This window comes from Lolium perenne, chromosome 6 (genome assembly GCF_019359855.2).
Source record: "Lolium perenne isolate Kyuss_39 chromosome 6, Kyuss_2.0, whole genome shotgun sequence".
Classification (NCBI taxonomy): domain Eukaryota; kingdom Viridiplantae; phylum Streptophyta; class Magnoliopsida; order Poales; family Poaceae; genus Lolium; species Lolium perenne.
The window spans coordinates 109,938,301-109,957,997 of NC_067249.2; the positions used below are offsets into that span (position 1 = coordinate 109,938,301).

At 44.4% G+C, this 19,697-nt stretch overlaps 1 long non-coding RNA gene across 1 annotated transcript; it reads right to left on the bottom strand.

Moving 5' to 3' along the window:
* Positions 1-13,637: 13,637 nt before the first annotated feature.
* Positions 13,638-19,400, bottom strand: LOC139832005 (uncharacterized). Its single transcript, XR_011746434.1, has 3 exons — positions 19,300-19,400; positions 19,096-19,221; positions 13,638-13,730 (listed from the first exon to the last, which is right to left on the bottom strand). It is a non-coding gene; the product is annotated as an uncharacterized lncRNA (long non-coding RNA).
* Positions 19,401-19,697: the final 297 nt, after the last annotated feature.

Here is a 19,697-nt window from a genome sequence, read left to right on the forward strand (position 1 = left end):
TGAGTCCAAGAGTGTCCTTCTAGCCACCAAGAGTGAGTGGAGAGAGCTTCAAGAGAACCCATCCACCATATTGCACTATGTGCTCATATGCAAGGGACCCTCATCGGCGGCTAACGACTTAACCAACATTCCTCCGTCTTTGTTGTCTCTTTTGCAGGAATTTCAAGACGTCTTCCCCGACGAGCTCCCTCATGGACTACCACCACTCCGAGGCATAGAACACCGCGTCGACCTCATACCCGGCGCTCCGCTTCCAAACCGTGCCGCCTACCGCACCAACCCCGAAGAGACCAAGGAGATCCAACGCCAAATTCAAGATCTCCTCGCCAAAGGGTATCCGCGAAAGCCTTAGCCCTTGTGCGGTTCCCGTGATTCTTGTGCCTAAACCGGATGAGACACAACGGATGTGTATGGATTGTCGCCCCATCAATGCCATTACCGTCCGTTACCGCCATCCCATTCCGCGTTTAGATGACATGCTTGATGAACTTAGTGGTGCCACGATTTTCTCTAAAATCGATTTGCGTAGTGGTTACCATCAAATCCGCATGGCTATTGGTGATGAATGGAAAACGGCATTCAAGACCAAACTCGGTCTCTATGAATGGCTCGTTATGCCTTTCGGTCTTTCCAATGCTCCATCTACTTTCATGCGCCTCATGAATCACATCTTGCGTCCTCTCATTGGCAAGAGCGTGGTTGTCTACTTCGATGATATTCTTATTTATAGCAAAAACCTCGAGGACCATGTGCAACATGTGAGAGAGGTCTTGTGCATCTTGCGTCATGAAAAGCTTTATGCTAACCTCCCCAAGTGCACCTTTGCTCAAAACAAATTGGTTTTCCTTGGCTTTGTGGTTTCCGCTAATGGGATTGAAGTTGATTCTTCCAAGGTGGAGGCCATCCACAATTGGCCTACTCCTACAAATGTTGGTCAAGTCCGAAGCTTCCATGGACTTGCCGGGTTTTACCGCCGCTTTGTGAAAGATTTTAGCACCATTGCTTGCCCTTTGAATGAGCTTACCAAGAAGAATGTTCCGTTTGTTTGGGGCAAGGCCCAACAAAATGCTTTTGATGAGTTGAAGAAACGCCTTACCGAAGCTCCCCTTCTTGTTCTTCCAAATTTTGCCAAAACTTTTGAGATTGAGTGTGATGCAAGTGGGCTTGGTATTGGTGGTGTTCTTATGCAAGAGGGCAAACCCGTGGCATACTATAGTGAGAAGTTAGATGGCGCACGCCTCAACTATCCTATATATGACAAGGAGCTCTACGCTTTGGTTCGTGTTCTTGAAGTTTGGCAACACTATCTTTGGCCAAAAGAGTTTATCATTCATTCCGACCATGAGTCCTTGAAATATTTGAAAAGCCAACACAACTTGAACAAACGACATGCAAAATGGGTCGAGTTCATTGAGTCCTTCCCATATGTGATCAAATACAAGAAGGGCAAGGACAATGTTGTGGCGGATGCTCTTTCCCGCAAAAACACCCTTTTGCTTACTCGTTTGGATGTTCATGTCTTGGGACTTGAAGAGATCAAAGAACTCTATCCTTCCGATTCTTTCTTTGCTCCCATATTTGAGAAGTGCTCTGTTGAACGAGGAGTGGATGATTTCTATTTGCATGATGGCTACTTGTTTAAAGCTAACAAGATTTGCATTCCCAAGTCTTCGCTTCGAAAATTGCTTTTGCAAGAGTCACATGGAGGTGGTCTTATGGGTCACTTTGGACGTGACAAGACATATGCCATGCTCTCAACCCACTACTATTGGCCAAAGATGAAGCGAGATGTGGAACGCCTTTGCCGCCGGTGCACCACTTGCTTACAAGCTAAGTCTACCTCCAACCCTTATGGTCTTTACACTCCATTGCCTATTCCTTATGCACCATGGACCGATATTAGCATGGATTTCGTTCTAGGTTTGCCTCGCACTCAGCATGGTCATGATTCCATCTTTGTTGTAGTGGATAGATTCTCTAAGATGGCTCATTTCATACCTTGCCATAAGAGCGACGATGCTTCACACATTGCTTCATTGTTTTTCAGGGAAATTGTCCGCCTACATGGAGTACCGCAAAGCATTGTGTCGGATCGAGACGTCAAGTTCATGAGTTATCTTTGGAAGTCGCTCATGGCGAAGTTTGGAGTGAAGCTCTTGTTCTCATCATCATCGCACCCGCAAACGGATGGCCAAACGGAAGTGGTCAATCGAAGCCTCTCCACCCTCCTACGCATCCTCGTGAAGAAGAACTTGAAGTCATGGGAGGAGTGCCTTCCTCACGCCGAGTTCGCCTACAACCGCGCCAAGCACAAGACTACGTCAAGGAGCCCCTTCATGGTCGTCTATGGCTTCGAACCTTACACGGCACTCGACATACTTCCGCTTCCACTCCACGAGCGCATCAACATGGACTTCGACAAGCGCACCGCCGCCGTCAAGAAACTACATGAAGAGACAAGGGCAACCATACAAGAACATGTTCTTCATCAAGCCAACCGCATCAACGCCAAGAAGAAGGCAAGAATATTCGAAGAAGGAGACCTCGTTTGGATCCACCTCCGGAAGGAACGGTTCCCTCATGAGCGCAACTCCAAGCTCAAGCCAAGAGGAGATGGCCCCTTCAAGGTCCTCAAACGCATCAACAACAACGCTTACGTCATCGACATACCGACATCCAAGTACTTGGTGAGCAACACGTTCAACGTCTCGGACTTGTCACCCTATCATGGAGATGAGGAAGTGCAAGAGTCGAGGACGACTCTTTCCCAAGGGGGGGGAGATGATGTAGCCCCGGTCACCGACGTCGCTACACCAAGACCAACAAGTCCCCCAAGTGGACCGATGACACGAGCCCGAGTCAAAGCTCTACATGATGAGGTGAACTCGCTCCTCACCACCCTTGATCTTGGTACCCCTTTGGATGGATTGCTACCTCATGCCGACGTGCTATGTGTCATTAGGTACAAGGTGCATCAAGAACCCGGAGAGGAGGAGACGCCAAGGTCAAGGGAAGGAGAGAAGCAGCTGGACATGGAGATGATCATGAAGCCGAAGCCGACGTCGCTCGAAGCGCTCCAAGGAAGAGACGGACGCTGGCCGGTCCAGGACCCGGTCAGACCGGACCTACAACCGGGCGCTCGGTCCACGAGGCCCGGCCGATCGGGCGCAAACCGGCCCAGCTCCCTCATGCGGGACGACGACCGGACCCAGGACCGGATTCTTCGCAGATTCCGGTTTGCGCCGGTCGACCGGACCCATGACCGGACAGCCCGGTCACAGCCAGTCGAGCCAGGACCCAAACCGGACAGCCCGGTCAAAGGCCCGGTCAGACCGGACCCAAACCGGATCTGATGGGAATGCCCCACCAAACTGCCTTAACTTATCCATTCGCGTACCTGTTCGCCCTTGCTGGCCATGTGTGCCTATATAAGTAGCTGGGACCCCTCATTAGCTCTTTAGACTTGTTTTGAACTCAAACCTACCTTTGAGCTTAGTCTCCCTTGGGTATCATCCCTCTGTAATCAAGGCACCTTGGTTGTTGACTCTGATCTTGTTGAGTGAGATTCTAGTACAAGTTACTCTCTCTCCCTCACCAAGCTCTTCCTCTCCAACCCCAATCTCTCTCCGGGAATTCTGCCACGGCCTCTTCCTCGGAGATTCTATTGGCGTGGTCCATCGAGCCACGGAGGTAAGCATCGGGTGTATCGGGTTGGTGTGCGTGCGTGAGTCTCGGAGTTCCTCGTGTTCATCGTGTTCTTCATGTTCCTCGCGTTCTCCCATCTCTCCCCTTGGTTTCGAAGTCACTCCGCGAGATCGGGCCACACACGGGGTGTTAGACCTCATCATCCCCCAAAGCTTAGGCTTTTGGCCTAAGTGGAGTTCAACCCCAGCGAGGGTCGCTGTTCCACGCCGGTGGATCATACATGGCGTAATCATAGTGAGGTCCCGATGCAGAAGAAAAGCGTGGAGGCTCCACATGCCCAAAATGTTGATGCGAAGAACTTGCTGCATCGGATGACGAGTCGAGGTGTTCCTCGGCCTCCTCCGTGTTATCTCTTGCACGATGGCCTCCTCCCTCTATGTATGCATTCAGTGCACCTTCTGTGACTGACCAATCCTCCCTGGAATCAAGGTTAAATAGAACAGGTGCAGGCAATCTTAGTAGTTTTTCAGTTTTCTTAGTTATTCTCCAAGCTTTCTTATAAAATGTCATCTTGTAGAACAGGTTACCCAAATTAGATGAATTAGAAACAAATTCATGTTTAATCATAGAGACTATGTCAAGTTTTTCTATGGGAAGTTGAATATCAAGATGGTGAGGTTCTACACCATGCAAAGCTAGTAAACGAGAGGCGATGAGACCTCCACAAATTCCGCCCTTCTCACGGTTAGTAGCAAGTCTATAAGCTATCAACGCACCCAAATTATAAGCCTTATTACTTTGCAATGCAGTGATACGTCTCCAACGTATCGATAATTACTTATGTTCCATGCTACTTTATTGATGATACCTACATGATTTATGCATACTTTATGTCATATTTATGCATTTTCCGGCACTAACCTATTAACGAGATGCCGAAGAGCCAGTTGCTGTTTTCTGCTGTTTTTGGTTTCAGAAATCCTAGTAACGAAATCAACGCCCAGGATCTTATTTTTCCACGAAGCTTCCAGAAGTCCGGGGAGGAAACGAAGTGGGGCGACGAGGTGGCCAGACGCTAGGGCGGCGCGGCCCAAGCCCTGGCCGCGCCGGCCTAGTGTGTGGGCCCCTCGCGTCGCCCCTAAACCTATCTCCTCCGCCTACTTAAGCCTTCGTCGATAATAACTCCAGTACCGAGAGCCACGATACGGAAAACCTTCCAGAGACGCCGCCGCCGCCAATCCCATCTCGGGGGATTCTGGAGATCGCCTCCGGCACCCTGCTGGAGAGGGGAATCATCTCCCGGAGGACTCTTCACCGCCATGGTCGCCTCCGGAGTGATGAGTGAGTAGTTCACCCCTGGACTATGGGTCCATAGCAGTAGCTAGATGGTCGTCTTCTCCCAATTGTGCTTCATTGTTGGATCTTGTGAGCTGCCTAACATGATCAAGATCATCTATGTGTAATGCTACATGTTGTGTTTGTTGGGATCCGATGAATAGTGAATGCTATGTTATGTTGATTATCAATCTATTATCTATGTGTTGTTTATGATCTTGCATGCTCTCCGTTATTAGTAGAGGCTCTGGCCAAGTTTTTGCTAGTAACTCCAAGAGGGAGTATTTATGCTCGATAGTGGGTTCATGCCTCCATTAAATGCAGGACGGTGACGAGAAAGTTCTAAGGTTGTGGATGTGCTGTTGCCACTAGGGATAAAACATCGATGCTATGTCTAAGGATGTATGTGTTGATTACATTACGCACCATACTTAATGCAATTGTCTGTTGTTTGCAACTTAATACTGGAAGGGGTTCGGATGATAACCTGAAGGTGGACTTTTTAGGCATAGATGCATGCTGGATAGCGGTCTATGTACTTTGTCGTAATGCCCAATTAAATCTCACAATGATCATCATAACATGTATGTGCATGGTCATGCCCTCTTTATTTGTCAATTGCCCAACTGTAATTTGTTCACCCAACATGCTTATTCTTATGGTAGAGACACCACTAGTGAACTGTGGACCCCGGTCCATTCTTTTAATCGAATACAATCTACTGCAATACTTGTTCTACTGTTTTCTGCAAACATCATCATCCACACTATACATCTAATCCTTTGTTACAGCAAGCCGGTGAGATTGACAACCTCACTGTCACGTTGGGGCAAAGTAATTTGGTTGTGTTGTGCAGGTTCCACGTTGGCGCCGGAATCCCTGGTGTTGCGCCGCACTACACTTCGCCGCCATCAACCTTCAATGTGCTTCTTGACTCCTACTGGTTCGATAAACCTTGGTTTCTTACTGAGGGAAACTTACTGCTATACGCATCACACCTTCCACTTGGGGTTCCCAACGGTCGCGTGCTGTACGCGTGTCAAGCATAAATTTCTGGCGCCGTTGCCGGGGAGATCAAGACACGCTGCAAGGGGAGTCTCCACATCCAATCTCTTTACTTTGTTTTTGTCTTGCTTTACTTTATTTACTACTTTGTTTGCTGCATTATATCAAAACACAAAAAAATTAGTTGCTAGCTTTACTTTATTTACTGTCTTGTTTGCATTCTCCATATTAAAAACACAAAAAAATTAGTTACTTGCATTTACTTTATCTAGTTTGCTTTATTTACTGTTGCTAAAATGGGCACTCCTGAAAATACTAAGTTGTGTGACTTCACAACCACAAATAATAATGATTTCTTATGCACACCTATTGCTCCACCTGCTACTACAGCAGAATTCTTTGAAATTAAACCTGCTTTACTGAATCTTGTTATAAGAGAGCAATTTTATGGTGTTAGTTCTGATGATGCTGCTGCCCATCTTAATAATTTTGTTGAATTATGTGAAATGTAAAAGTATAAGGATGTAGATGGTGACATTATAAAATTAAAATTGTTTCCTTTCTCATTAAGAGGAAGAGCTAAAGATTGGTTGCTATCTCTGCCTAAGAATAGTATTGATTCATGGACTAAATGCAAGGATGCTTTTATTGGTAGATATTATCCTCCTGCTAAAATTATATCTTTGAGAAGTAGCATAATGAATTTTAAACAATTGGATAATGAGCATGTTGCCCAAGCTTGGGAAAGAATGAAATCTTTGGTTAAAAATTGCCCAACCCATGGACTGACTACTTGGATGATCATCCAAACCTTTTATGCAGGACTAAATTTTTCTTCACGGAACCTATTGGATTCGGCTGCTGGAGGTACCTTTATGTCCATCACTCTAGGCGACGCAACAAAGCTTCTTGATAATATGATGATTAATTACTCTGAATGGCACACGGAAAGAGCTCCACAAGGTAAGAAGGTAAATTCTGTCGAAGAAACCTCTTCCTTGAGTGATAAGATTGATGCTATTATGTCTATGCTTGTGAATGGTAGGACTAATGTTGATCCTAATAATGTTCCGTTAGCTTCATTGGTTGCCCAAGAAGAACATGTTGATGTAAACTTCATTAAAAATAATAATTTCAACAACAATGCTTACCGGAACAATTCTAGTAACAACTATAGGCCATATCCTTATAATAATGGTAACGGTTATGGTAATTCTTATGGAATTCTTACAACAATAATAGGAACACACCCCCTGGACTTGAAGCCATGCTTAAATAATTTATTAGTACACAAACTGCTTTTAACAAATCTGTTGAAGAAAAGCTTGGGAAAATTGATATACTTGCTTCTAAAGTCGATAGTCTTGTTGCTGATGTTGATCTTTTGAAATCGAAAGTTATGACTAATGAAAATAATAATAATAAAATTGTTACTACAGCAAATGCCATCCAAGTTAGAATTAATGAGAATATAAGATTGATGGCCGAATTGCATGCTAGGTGGGAGAAAGAAGAAAATGCTAAAGAAGATAATATAGCTAAAGTTTGGACTATTACCACCACTAGCAATGCTAATGCTCCACATGTTGCTGCACCTCCTACTATTAATGGTAAAATAATTGGTGTTGGCAATGTTTCCACTTCTAATGCAAAGCGTGCAAAAGCACTGAAAGCGCTAAAGCTACTTTGAAGCCCACTTTGTGATAAAACTGCTAAATTTTTTTCCAACATTGGGGATAATGATCCCATTGCTTTAGATTATAATGGTTTAGATTTTGATGATTGCCACATCTCTGAAGTTATAAAGTTCTTACAAAAACTTGCTAAAAGTCCTAATGCTAGTGCTATAAACTTGGCCTTTACAAAACATATTACAAATGCTCTCATAAAAGCTAGAGAAGAGAAATTAAATCGTGAAGCTTCTATTCCTAGGAAGCTAGAGGATGGTTGGGAGCCCATCATTAAGATGAAGGTCAATGACTTTCATTGTAATGCTTTATGTGATCTTGGTGAAAGTATTTCCGTTATGCCTAGAAAAGTCTATAATATGCTTGACTTGCCACCATTGAAAAATTGTTATTTAGATGTTAATCTTGCTGATAACTCTACAAAGAAACCTTTGGGGAGAGTTGATAATGTTCGCATTACCGTTAACAATAACCTTGTCCCTGTTGATTTTGTTGTCTTGGATATTGAATGCAATGCATCTTGTCCCATTATATTGGGAAGACCTTTTCTTCGAACTGTTGGTGCCATTATTGACATGAAGGAAGATAATATTAAATATCAATTTCCTCTCAAGAAAGGTATGGAACACTTCCCTAGAAAGAGAATGAAGTTACCTTTTGATTCTATCATTAGAACAAATTATGATGTTGATGCTTCGTCTCTTGATAATACTTGATATACACTTTCTGCGCCTAGCTGAAAGGCGTTAAAGAAAAGCGCTTATGGGAGACAACCCATGATTTTACTACTGCACTTTTATTTTATATTTGAGTCTTGGAAGTTGTTACTACTGTAGCAACCTCTCCTTATCTTAGTTTTGTTGCATTGTTGTGCCAAGTAAAGTCGTTGATAGTAAGGTTCATACTAGATTTGGATTACTGCGCAGAAACAGATTTCTTTGCTGTCACGAATTTGGGCCTAATTCTCTGTAGGTAACTCAGAAAATTATGCCAATTTATGTGAGTGATCCTCAGATATGTACGCAACTTTCATTCAATTTGAGCATTTTCATTTGAGCAAGTCTGGTGCCTCTTAGAAATTCATCTTTAAGAACTGTTCTGTTTTGACAGATTCTGCCTTTTATTTCGTATTGTCTGTTTTGCTATGCTTGATGGATTTTTCTATTCCATTAACTTTCAGTAGCTTTGTGCAATGTCCAGAAGTTTTAAGAATGATTATGTCACCTCTGAACATGTGAATTTTGATTATGTACTAACCCTCTAATGAGTTGTTTTAAGTTTGGTGTGGAGGAAGTTTTCAAGGATCAAGAGAGGAGGATGATACAATATGATCAAGGAGAGTGAAAGCTCTAAGCTTGGGGATGCCCCGGTGGTTCACCCCTGCATATTTCAAGAAGCCTCAAGCGTCTAAGCTTGGGGATGCCCAAGGCATCCCCTTCTTCATCGACAACATTATCAGGTTCCTCTAGTGAAACTATATTTTTATTCCATCACATGTTATGCACTTTGCTTGGAGCGTCTGTTTGTTTTTGTTTTTGTATTGTTTGAATAAAGTGGATCCTAGCATTCATTGCGTGGGAGAGAGACACGCTCCTCTGTTGCATATGGACAAATATGTCCTTAGGCTTTACTCAAAATATTCATGGCGAAGGTTGAATCTACTTCGTTAAATTGTTATATGGTTGGAAACGGGAAATGCTACATGTAGTAATTGGAATAATAACTTGGAAAATGTGATACTTGGCAATTGTTGTGCTCATGTTTAAGCTCTTGCATCATATACTTTGCACCTATTAATGAAGAAATACATAGAGCTTGCTAAAATTTGGTTTGCATAATTGGTCTCTCTAAGGTCTAGATAATTTCTAGTAAGGGTCGAACAACAAGGAAGACGGTGTAGAGTCTTATAATGTTTACAATATGTCTTTTATGTGAGTTTTGCTGCACCGGTTCATACTTGTGTTTGTTTCAAATAACCTTGCTAGCCTAAACCTTGTATCGAGAGGGAATACTTCTCATGCATCCAAAATCCTTGAGCCAACCACTATGCCATTTGTGTCCACCATACCTACCTACTACATGGTATTTCTCCGCCATTCCAAAGTAAATTGCTTGAGTGCTACCTTTAAAATTTCTATTCTTCATCTTTACAATATATAGCTCATGGGACAAATAGCCTAAAAACTATTGTGGTATTGAATATGTACTTATGCACTTTATCTCTTATTAAGTTGCTTGTTGTGCGATAACCATGTTTCTGGGGACGCCATCAACTACACTTTGTTGAATATCATGTGAGTTGCTATGCATGTCCGTCTTGTCTGAAGTAAGGGCGATTTACCACTAGTTGAATGGTTAGAGCATGCATACTGTTAGAGAAGAACATTGGGCAGCTAACTAAAGCCATGATTCATGGTGGAAGTTTCAGTTTTGGACAAATATCCTCAATCTCATATGAGAACATTAATTGTTGCTAAATGCTTATGCATTAAAGAGGAGTCCATTATCTGTTGTCTATGTTGTCCCGGTATGGATGTCTAAGTTGAGAATAATCAAAAGCGAGAAATCCAATGCGAGCTTTCTCCTTAGACCTTTGTACAAAGGCATAGAGGTACCCCTTTGTGACACTTGGTTAAAACATATGTATTGCGATGATAATCCAGGTAATCCGAGCTAATTAGGACAAGGTGCGGGCACTATTAGTATACTATGCATGAGACTTGCAACTTGTAGGATATAATTTACATAATGCATATGCTTTATTACTACCGTTGACAAAATTGTTTCTTGTTTTCAAAACCAAAGCTCTAGCACAAATATAGCAATCAATGCTTCCCTCTACGAAGGGCCTTTCTTTTACTTTTATGTTGAGTCAGTTCACCTATCTCTCTCCACCTCAAGAAGCAAACACTTGTGTTAACTGTGCATTGATTCCTACATACTTGCATATTGCACTTGTTATATTACTTTACATTGACAATATCTATGAGATACATGTTACAAGTTGAAAGCAACCGCTGAAACTTAATCTTCCTTTGTGTTGCTTCAATACATTTACTTTGAATTTATTGCTTTATGAGTTAACTCTTATGCAAGACTTATTGATGCTTGTCTTGAAAGTACTATTCATGAAAAGTCTTTGCTATATGATTCATTTGTTTACTGATTACATTACCATTATTTCGAATCGCTGCATTCATTACATGTGCTTACAATAGTATTGATCAAGATTATGATGGCATGTCACTTCAGAAATTATCTTTGTTATCGTTTACCTACTCGGGACGAGCATGAACTAAGCTTGGGGATGCTGATACGTCTCCAACGTATCGATAATTTCTTATGTTCCATGCTACTTTATTGATGATACCTACATGTTTTATGCATACTTTACATATTTATGCATTTTCCGGCACTAACCTATTAACGAGATGTCGAAGAGCCAGTTGCTATTTTCTGCTGTTTTTGGTTTCAGAAATCCTAGTAAGGAAATATTCTCCGAATTGGACGAAATCAACGCCCAGGATCTTATTTTTCCACGAAGCTTCCAGAAGTCCAGGGAGGAAACGAAGTGGGGCGACGAGGCAGCCAGACGCTAGGGCGGCACGGCCCAAGCCCTGGCCGCGCCGGCCTAGTGTGTGGGCCCCTCGCGTCGCCCCTAAACCTATCTCCTCCGCCTACTTAAGCCTTCGTCGATAATAACTCCAGTACCGAGAGCCACGATACGGAAAACCTTCCAGAGACGCCGCCGCCGCCAATCCCATCTCGGGGGATTCTGGAGATCGCCTCCGGCACCCTGCCGGAGAGGGGAATCATCTCCCGGAGGACTCTTCACCGCCATGGTCGCCTCCGGAGTGATGAGTGAGTAGTTCACCCCTGGACTATGGGTCCATAGCAGTAGCTAGATGGTCGTCTTCTCCCAATTGTGCTTCATTGTTGGATCTTGTGAGCTGCCTAACATGATCAAGATCATCTATCTGTAATGCTACATGTTGTGTTTGTTGGGATCCGATGAATAGTGAATGCTATGTTAAGTTGATTATCAATCTATTATCTATGTGTTGTTTATGATCTTGCATGCTCTCCGTTATTAGTAGAGGCTCTGGCAAAGTTTTTGCTAGTAACTCCAAGAGGGAGTATTTATGCTCGATAGTGGGTTCATGCCTCCATTAAATCTGGGACAGTGACAGAAAGTTCTAAGGTTGTGGATGTGCTGTTGCCACTAGGGATAGAACATCGATGCTATGTCTAAGGATGTATGTGTTGATTACATTACGCACCATACTTAATGCAATTGTCTGTTGTTTGCAACTTAATACTGGAAGGGGTACGGATGATAACCTGAAGGTGGACTTTTTAGGCATAGATGCATGCTGGATAGCGGTCTATGTACTTTGTCGTAATGCCCAATTAAATCTCACAATGCTCATCATAACATGTATGTGCATGGTCATGCCCTCTTTATTTGTCAATTTCCCAACTGTAATTTGTTCACCCAACATGCTTATTCTTATGGGAGAGACACCACTAGTGAACTGTGGACCCCGGTCCATTCTTTTAAAAGAATACAATCTACTGCAATACTTGTTCTACTGTTTTCTGCAAACATCATCATCCACACTATACATCTAATCCTTTGTTACAGCAAGCCGGTGAGATTGACAACCTCACTGTCACGTTGGGGCAAAGTAATTTGGTTGTGTTGTGCAGGTTCCACGTTGGCGCCGGAATCCCTGGTGTTGCGCCGCACTACACTTCGCCGCCATCAACCTTCAACGTGCTTCTTGACTCCTACTGGTTCGATAAACCTTGGTTTCTTACTGAGGGAAACTTACTGCTGTACGCATCACACCTTCCACTTGGGGTTCCCAACGGTCGCGTGCTGTACGCGTGTCATGCAGCAGCTAGAAAAGCTAAATCCTGGATAGATAATTTACTACCATTCTTTCTAGCAAGAACGCACTTAGTAATAAAATAAGCAAAGTAGCGGATAGCTGGGAGTTGAATGCTACTGATTTTACCACCAACCTCTGAGAAGCTCCTTCCATGACAAATCATCTCGAAGAGGTTTAAGAGCTCTCGCGGCGATCCCCTTATCTTCTCGCATGATCCCCATTGCGGTACTCTAATTGCTGTATACTACAGCAGGACATAGCTTTGGTAACATAGTATTGTGTTACTACAGATCCAAAACAGTGTTACTAGGGCATGCAGTAACACGTTTTGAAATGTGTTCCATTAGGCCGTGTTACTAAGTGGTGTCCACTATCACACATAATAATTGTTACCAGATGTTAAAAACTGTGTTACAATTCCGTTCTAGTAACATGCATATTTTGTGTTACTACATGCGCTAGTAACATGTTTTAATGGTTATGGTAACACCAGTAGTAACATATTTACGTGGACGTAAAACATTGGTGGTAACATATTTTTGCAACTTTAGTAACATAGTTGGTGGCCATTTTTTTTTATAGCTTTGGGGCACAATTAGTAACACAATATCAAGAAATTGTAACACTATAAGTTATAGTCGTCCGCTACCTTAGTAACACATTTTCTAACTCTCGTAACACCATTATTAACACTATAATATTATTATTCCAACATAATTAATGTATTTATTTATTATTATTAAACACAAAAGTAGATACTCTTTTTAGGGATATACATTTATTTAATAGAATCTCCGCACATACTCAATTAATTAATTAAATTCTGTAATGATGCTTAGCACCATAATAATGACACAGAATGTCAATACATTTATTACAAATATACAAGTATATGGTACATATGCATTACAATAAATAAATACCAATATTGTTGGTGCAACAACAAAACATTGATATCAATTTGACCATAGAAAACACATCTGTGAAGAATATTTCAACATAGTATTTGCATCAATTTGACAAAGGAATAAGATTATATGAAAGATATTATATTTTTCAATCTGCCAATGTAAACTACAATTATTTGTATGTAAAATCTTCAAAATATTCTTCTTGGTCCAACCGGAGAAATTAGCTGCTGCAACTCAATCCTTCTTCGAATCTGTAAAATAAAATTGGACATCATAACATGCAACATCACCAGCTATTGCTAAACTTTTGCTAGCATACAAGTTTTTTGAAGAGTACTCAGGCCTCGCTAGTATACTCACTGTTGTGAACAAGCAAGATCAGAAATCGAGACTAACAATCAGCTACTCCAAATAAAACACACATGTTTCTAGCTGCATGCGAAATCATGAATGTTTCATGGTCAGAATATCTAGTCAACTACTACACATTATAAGCTATTACATAACACATATTAACTATGGTATATACACAGAGCAACTCAAACAAACGGATAGATAAGTTAACTTTTGCTCATCCATACAATTTCTGAAGGGTTAATTTGTGTCAGCCGCCAAACAGAAGAACGTGCATGTTAATCTAGAAGAACTTGTACATCAGGAGCTATAGGAACAACCAGCAGATGCAGAATAATTATATGCATATACCTTTTTGGCGGTTGGCCGTTTTGACTGAACCGAAGTGTCGAAAGCTTGAACTTGTTTCCTAATAGTCATGGAGAATTTTTGAGTTCTATTGGAATTGTTCCTACTGGTGGTGCAGGTCGGAATTTTTGAGTTCTATTGGAAGGATGGCGATATCGATGAAGATGTGGGCCACCGAATCAAGGCTGGTTGGATGAAGTGGCGCCAAGCTTCTGGCGTACTCTGTGACAAGAGAGTGCCACAAAAGCTAAAAGGCAGGTTTTATAGGACAGCTATCCGACCTGCGATGTTGTATGGCGCTGAGTGTTGGCCAACGAAGAGACGACATATCCAACAGTTAAGTGTAGCAGAGATGCGCATGTTGAGATGGATATGTGGCCACACAAGAAAGGATCGGGTACGGAACGACGATATACGGGAGAGAGTTGGGGTAGCACCGATTGAAGAGAAGCTGGTCCAACATCGTCTTAGATGGTTTGGACATATCCAACGGAGGCCTCCGGAAGCGCCAGTGCATAGCGGACGGATAAAGCGTGATGAGAATGTTAAGAGGGGTCGTGGTAGACCAAACTTGACATGGGAGGAGTCCGTTAAGAGAGACCTGAAGGTTTGGAATATCGACAAAGATTTAGCCATGGATAGGGGTGCGTGGAAGTTAGCTATCCACGTTCCGGAACCATGACTTCGCTTCGAGATCTTATGGGTTTCAACTCTAGCCTACCCCAACTTGTTTGGGACTGAAAGGCTTGGTTGTTGTTGTTGTTGTTGTTATTATTGTTGGTGGTGGTGCAACAACATATGAAAAAATAAATTTAATACCATAGAGACACTAAACATGGATATCCTGGTAAATACTTACATGAACTTACCTTTCCTTCACTTAATCACACACAACTAGAAGTATATTTATAAAGAAAACTACATATATTTCATATAAATAACCAGATTTACTATGCAATACGTTATGAGAGTAGACACATACATTAAGAAGGAAGTGTGCTCTCTCGATTTATTATAGTTTGCAACAAAGGTAGTGCAAATATGCATGAAATCATTACATCATTTTATATGAAGTAGTGCTGCACGAAGTAACAACACTACTTCACCGTTTTGCAGGTGGCTTCTCTATTACCAGTACCGGATTTATTCGCATTCTTTACAATATCCAGTGTCCTGGTAACATCAGCTCGAGTGTTGATGCCAAGAGCCACGAGGTTTTCCTACAAACTGCAGAAAGATAGTTCATGTACATTAAGAGACAGTTATAGAGTGGTAAAATAGCTGTCAGTTAAGTGATTCAAAGTGTGTAGATGCGGAGGAAGCCTACAATTTGTCTTGCCTAAACAGTTGGTAACTGCAATGGTCAATGGGCCTTTTGTGCTGGAATCAGACAGTGGGGTTGTACTAAATGCAGTGAACATCTATGAAGAGATCAAGCAGTTTGATCTGCAACTAGACATTTGAAGTATTCAGATAGGGAGAAATGCCAATAAAATGGCTTTAGGGCATCTCCAGCGGGCCGACGCATTTCGGACGTCCGAAATATCCGTTTGCGCCGGCCCGCGGACGCGTTGTGGGCCAGGGCGACCGTTTGCGTCGGGGGTAGCTCCAGCGGTGCGGACGCATATTTTATCCCGGGACAGCGTCAAGGTCGCTAATGGCGTTTTACGTCCCGTCGAGGACTGCCGCCGGCGATTAACTGTTCCCGCGCGGCGACGATCGTTCCCGCGCACGCCCAATACATTGGCAAGTTTCGCCGGCGGTTCGCGCGCGCGGGAAACGCCCTGCGCGCCAACGCCGTTTCCCGCCGCGCCGTGGCTATATACGGTGGACACCGGCGGGGGCGACGGGCACACCTCAAGCTACCATCCATCCATGGCCGACCACATGAATTGGGAGCACGTTGTTCAGATGTGCCGCCAGCTCCACCCGGAGGAGGAGGAAGACGAGGTAGCCACCGTTGGCGTTGAGGCGCAGCAGCTGGACCTGGAGGTGGTGGCGGCGGAGGCGGAGGTCGCGGAGGCGGAGGCGGCAGAGCGCGCGGAAGGGCGCCTCGCGGCGACCAGAGCGGAGATCGCCAACGCCATGGCCGAGCTCGCCGACGCCAGGGCCGAGCTCGCGGAGGCGCGGGCGGCCATCGCGGCCCCTCCGGCCGACGCCGTCATCCACGACATCGCGGACGACGACGTCCGTGTGCCCATGCGCTTCGAGTGCGCCGGTGACCAGCTCGTTCTGCTCGCGTCCTTCGAGTCCCTGGCTGGGGATGCCCAGCGCCATCAGGCTTGGCTGGCGGAGGAGGAAGCCCACAACTATGCGATGGCCATGGCTGGGGGGTTAATGTGCTCCGACCTGGACTCGCTCCAGCGTAGGGGCCCTTCTCCCGCGCGGGTCGAGCAGGAGAACCGGGAGCTGGAGGTCGCCATCGCCGCCAGGGACGAAGCTGTGGCGGCGGCTAGGGGCAGGGCCCGCTTCGTCGCCGACGTGGCGGCGATCCAGGCGGAGGAGGACGCGGCGACGGCGGTGGCGGTCGGCGGAAGCGGAGGAGGAGGCCCGGCGGCGGCGGCGGTCCAGGCGGCGGCAGAGGAGGAGGAGGCCCGGGCGACGGCGAAGGCGGCGGCTACCAAGGTGGCCGTTGCGACGGTGACGGCCCTGTGGGACAGCTCCCTGGCCGAGGCCCTCGAATGCCGCAAGCGGCAGGACGAGATGTCCGTTCGCCGGCGTGCGCGGCGCGCGGAGTGCAAGAAGCGCTCCCGCTTCGACGACGGCGCCGGCCCATCCGGCGGCCAGTAGTAGGGCGCGCGACTGCGAGTAACCGAGGCCGGTGTAGGCCGCGCGACGGCGAGTAGGTACGGCCGTTGTAGTTTTAGGTTAACTCGACTAACCATCTGTGTAAAGATGGTCCTTTTGACCAATCAATAGTAATGAAAACATCTTTTGCTTACCTAGTCACTGCCGACCGGGCCCGGATGTACCCAACGCGGACATTTTCCGCGACCGCCGAGCGTCCGCGGAGACGCAAGCCTGGCGCTCCGCGGACGGCCCGGTCACTTTGGGTCGCTCCGCTGGAACATGCCCCAGACGCATTTCCGGTCACGGCGGACGAAAACGGTCGCTCAGCGACCGTTTGCGTCGCGCCGCTGGAGATGCCCTTAGGAACTTGGTGGGATGGCATGTACACGTGGTGTTGCCGTGTTGGTGAAAACCGGTTTGCAGATTTATGACCTGTACGTCTTGATGAATGAGATTCCTAATTTCTGCCAAAAAAAAAATAAAGGCAACTACCGGTGAACACACTAGTAGAAAAAGAGGCTTCCGTCCACCTCCATTAGTCCCGGAAATATTCGAACCGCGACTAAAGGGGGCTTTAGTCGCGGTTCGAGAGGTGACCCGCGACTAATGCTCCATCCGAGACGAAAGGGTACCCCTTTAGTCGCGGTTGGTAACACCAACCGGGACTAAAGGGCTATGGAGGGATGCGGCCAGCGGAAAAACATTTAGTCCCGGTTGGGGACACCAACCGCGACTAAAGGGTACCCCTTTAGTCCCGGTTTTTCCGAGTTTTTTTACTCCCACGCACCTTGCACACACACACCCACCCCCCCCCCCCCCCCCCCCGTGGATCGCCTTTTTTTGGTTTGTAAAATACAAAAGAAAATGATAGAAAATTCAAAAAAAATTGTTTTCAGATTCTTGTATGTTATGCAATCTACTATTCGGAGAAATTAAGAAATTCGAATTTTCACTTTTAAAAAAAAAAATTAAAAAATGGTAAAACCGCAATAACTTTTGCATACGACGTCGGAAAAAAAACGTATAATATATCAAAAAAATCCTGGGAAAAAGTTACATCCGGATTCACTAGGGTTTACCCGGTTAGCCAATTTTTAGATTCTCAAAATTCCAAATGGAAATATGAAAGCAGGAAGATTTTAGTTTTTGCTATAAATTATGGATTTTATATTTTTTAAATTTTTCAAAAAAATAAAATTAATAATTGCATCCAGCATAAAGATTAATATTACTTTTACCCAATTTTTAGATTTTCAAATTTTTAGGTTTTGGCAAAAAAATATTTAACAAATTAAAAAATTGAAAATAATAAAAATTAAAAAGTAAATGTTTATTTATTTATTCACGATTATTATTACATCATTATTTTTGTTTATGAAAAAAATTATTTGAAATTCAAAAAATAAAAAAATGTGACTTCGACCAACATGTTAATAGGATTGATATGATGTATCACATACATGTGCACGTAGCACTTGGATGCGGGACGGAATGGAACTCGGAAATTAAGCGTGCTAGAGGTGGAGTAGTGGGAGGATGTGTGACCGAGCGGGAAGTTTGACCACGAGTAAGTAATTTGACTAGAGATAAGTGTAGTTAGAGATAGGGACTAAGCTATGCAAATAACTGAAATAATAGAAATTATGAAAAAATAGAAAAAAAACGGAGTGAAAAAAAAATTAGAAACCCAAATGAATTTTTTTTTTAACGAAATAGCCTTTAGTCCCGGTTGGGGACACCAACCGCGACTAAAGGTCCTTCGGCCAGGCGCACGCTAGCCGCCCACGTGGACGGACCTTTAGTCACGGTTCGTAAGCAACCGCGACTAAAGGGGGGGCTTTTAGTCGCGCTTAATTGGTCGCGGTTGCGCAACCGCAACTAAAGGCCTATACTCACCTAGGAACTTAGGTGCGAGCGAAGCAGACCCATCTTAACATCCATCCATGTGTTGTTATGAAGAGAAAAGTGGCGGAGGTGCCCGACGACCTGCTCTCATATATTCCGACGATCTCGTATCCGAGCAGTATAATATCGGACGAAAACAGAGATTCAAAGCCTGCAGATACGTGACAAAGGCAGGCAATGGCAGATGGACGATAAGGCACATACACGGCCTTGACTCACCGTATTCCATTACAGAAAGGTCTGATGGAGATCAATCCGTATGATTTCTTGTCCATGATGAAGGCCACCGCCGTCTCGTGACCACTGCCGCCTTCCTTGCCGGGATCTGCCTCGATGGTGCGTCATCTATGGAGATCAGGACGCATCTGTTAAGGGTTAGGATGAAGATATTTGGGGCGCTGCTAGGAGAGAATGGCGACACACCATCTTTGACGGATCCGGATGGCGGCGTGCGAGTACGTGGCGGAGGAGGCTCTATGACGGCGGCACACGGAGGGCGAGACGAATAGGGTTAGCCTTCGGACGATACATGATTAAATTAGGGAGTATGTAGTTTTCCTCCCCGCATATATGGAACTGAAGTTTTAACCTCGCGCGCAGCGTCCTCGCTAATTTTTTTCACATCAGTATTTTGTCTTCCATTGGCTGCTACTGGGACCTAAATTATATTGGCCCCACGAGACATACTGTGTTCAGCATTTTGTTAGAAAGAAAAGGAACAACAGGCATAAATCAACCTTGAAAAACAAAGAAAATTCAGATCTTAACTTTTTCTGACGAACAATAGACTTTTGCAACTACTTTAGAGTATATGGCCTAAA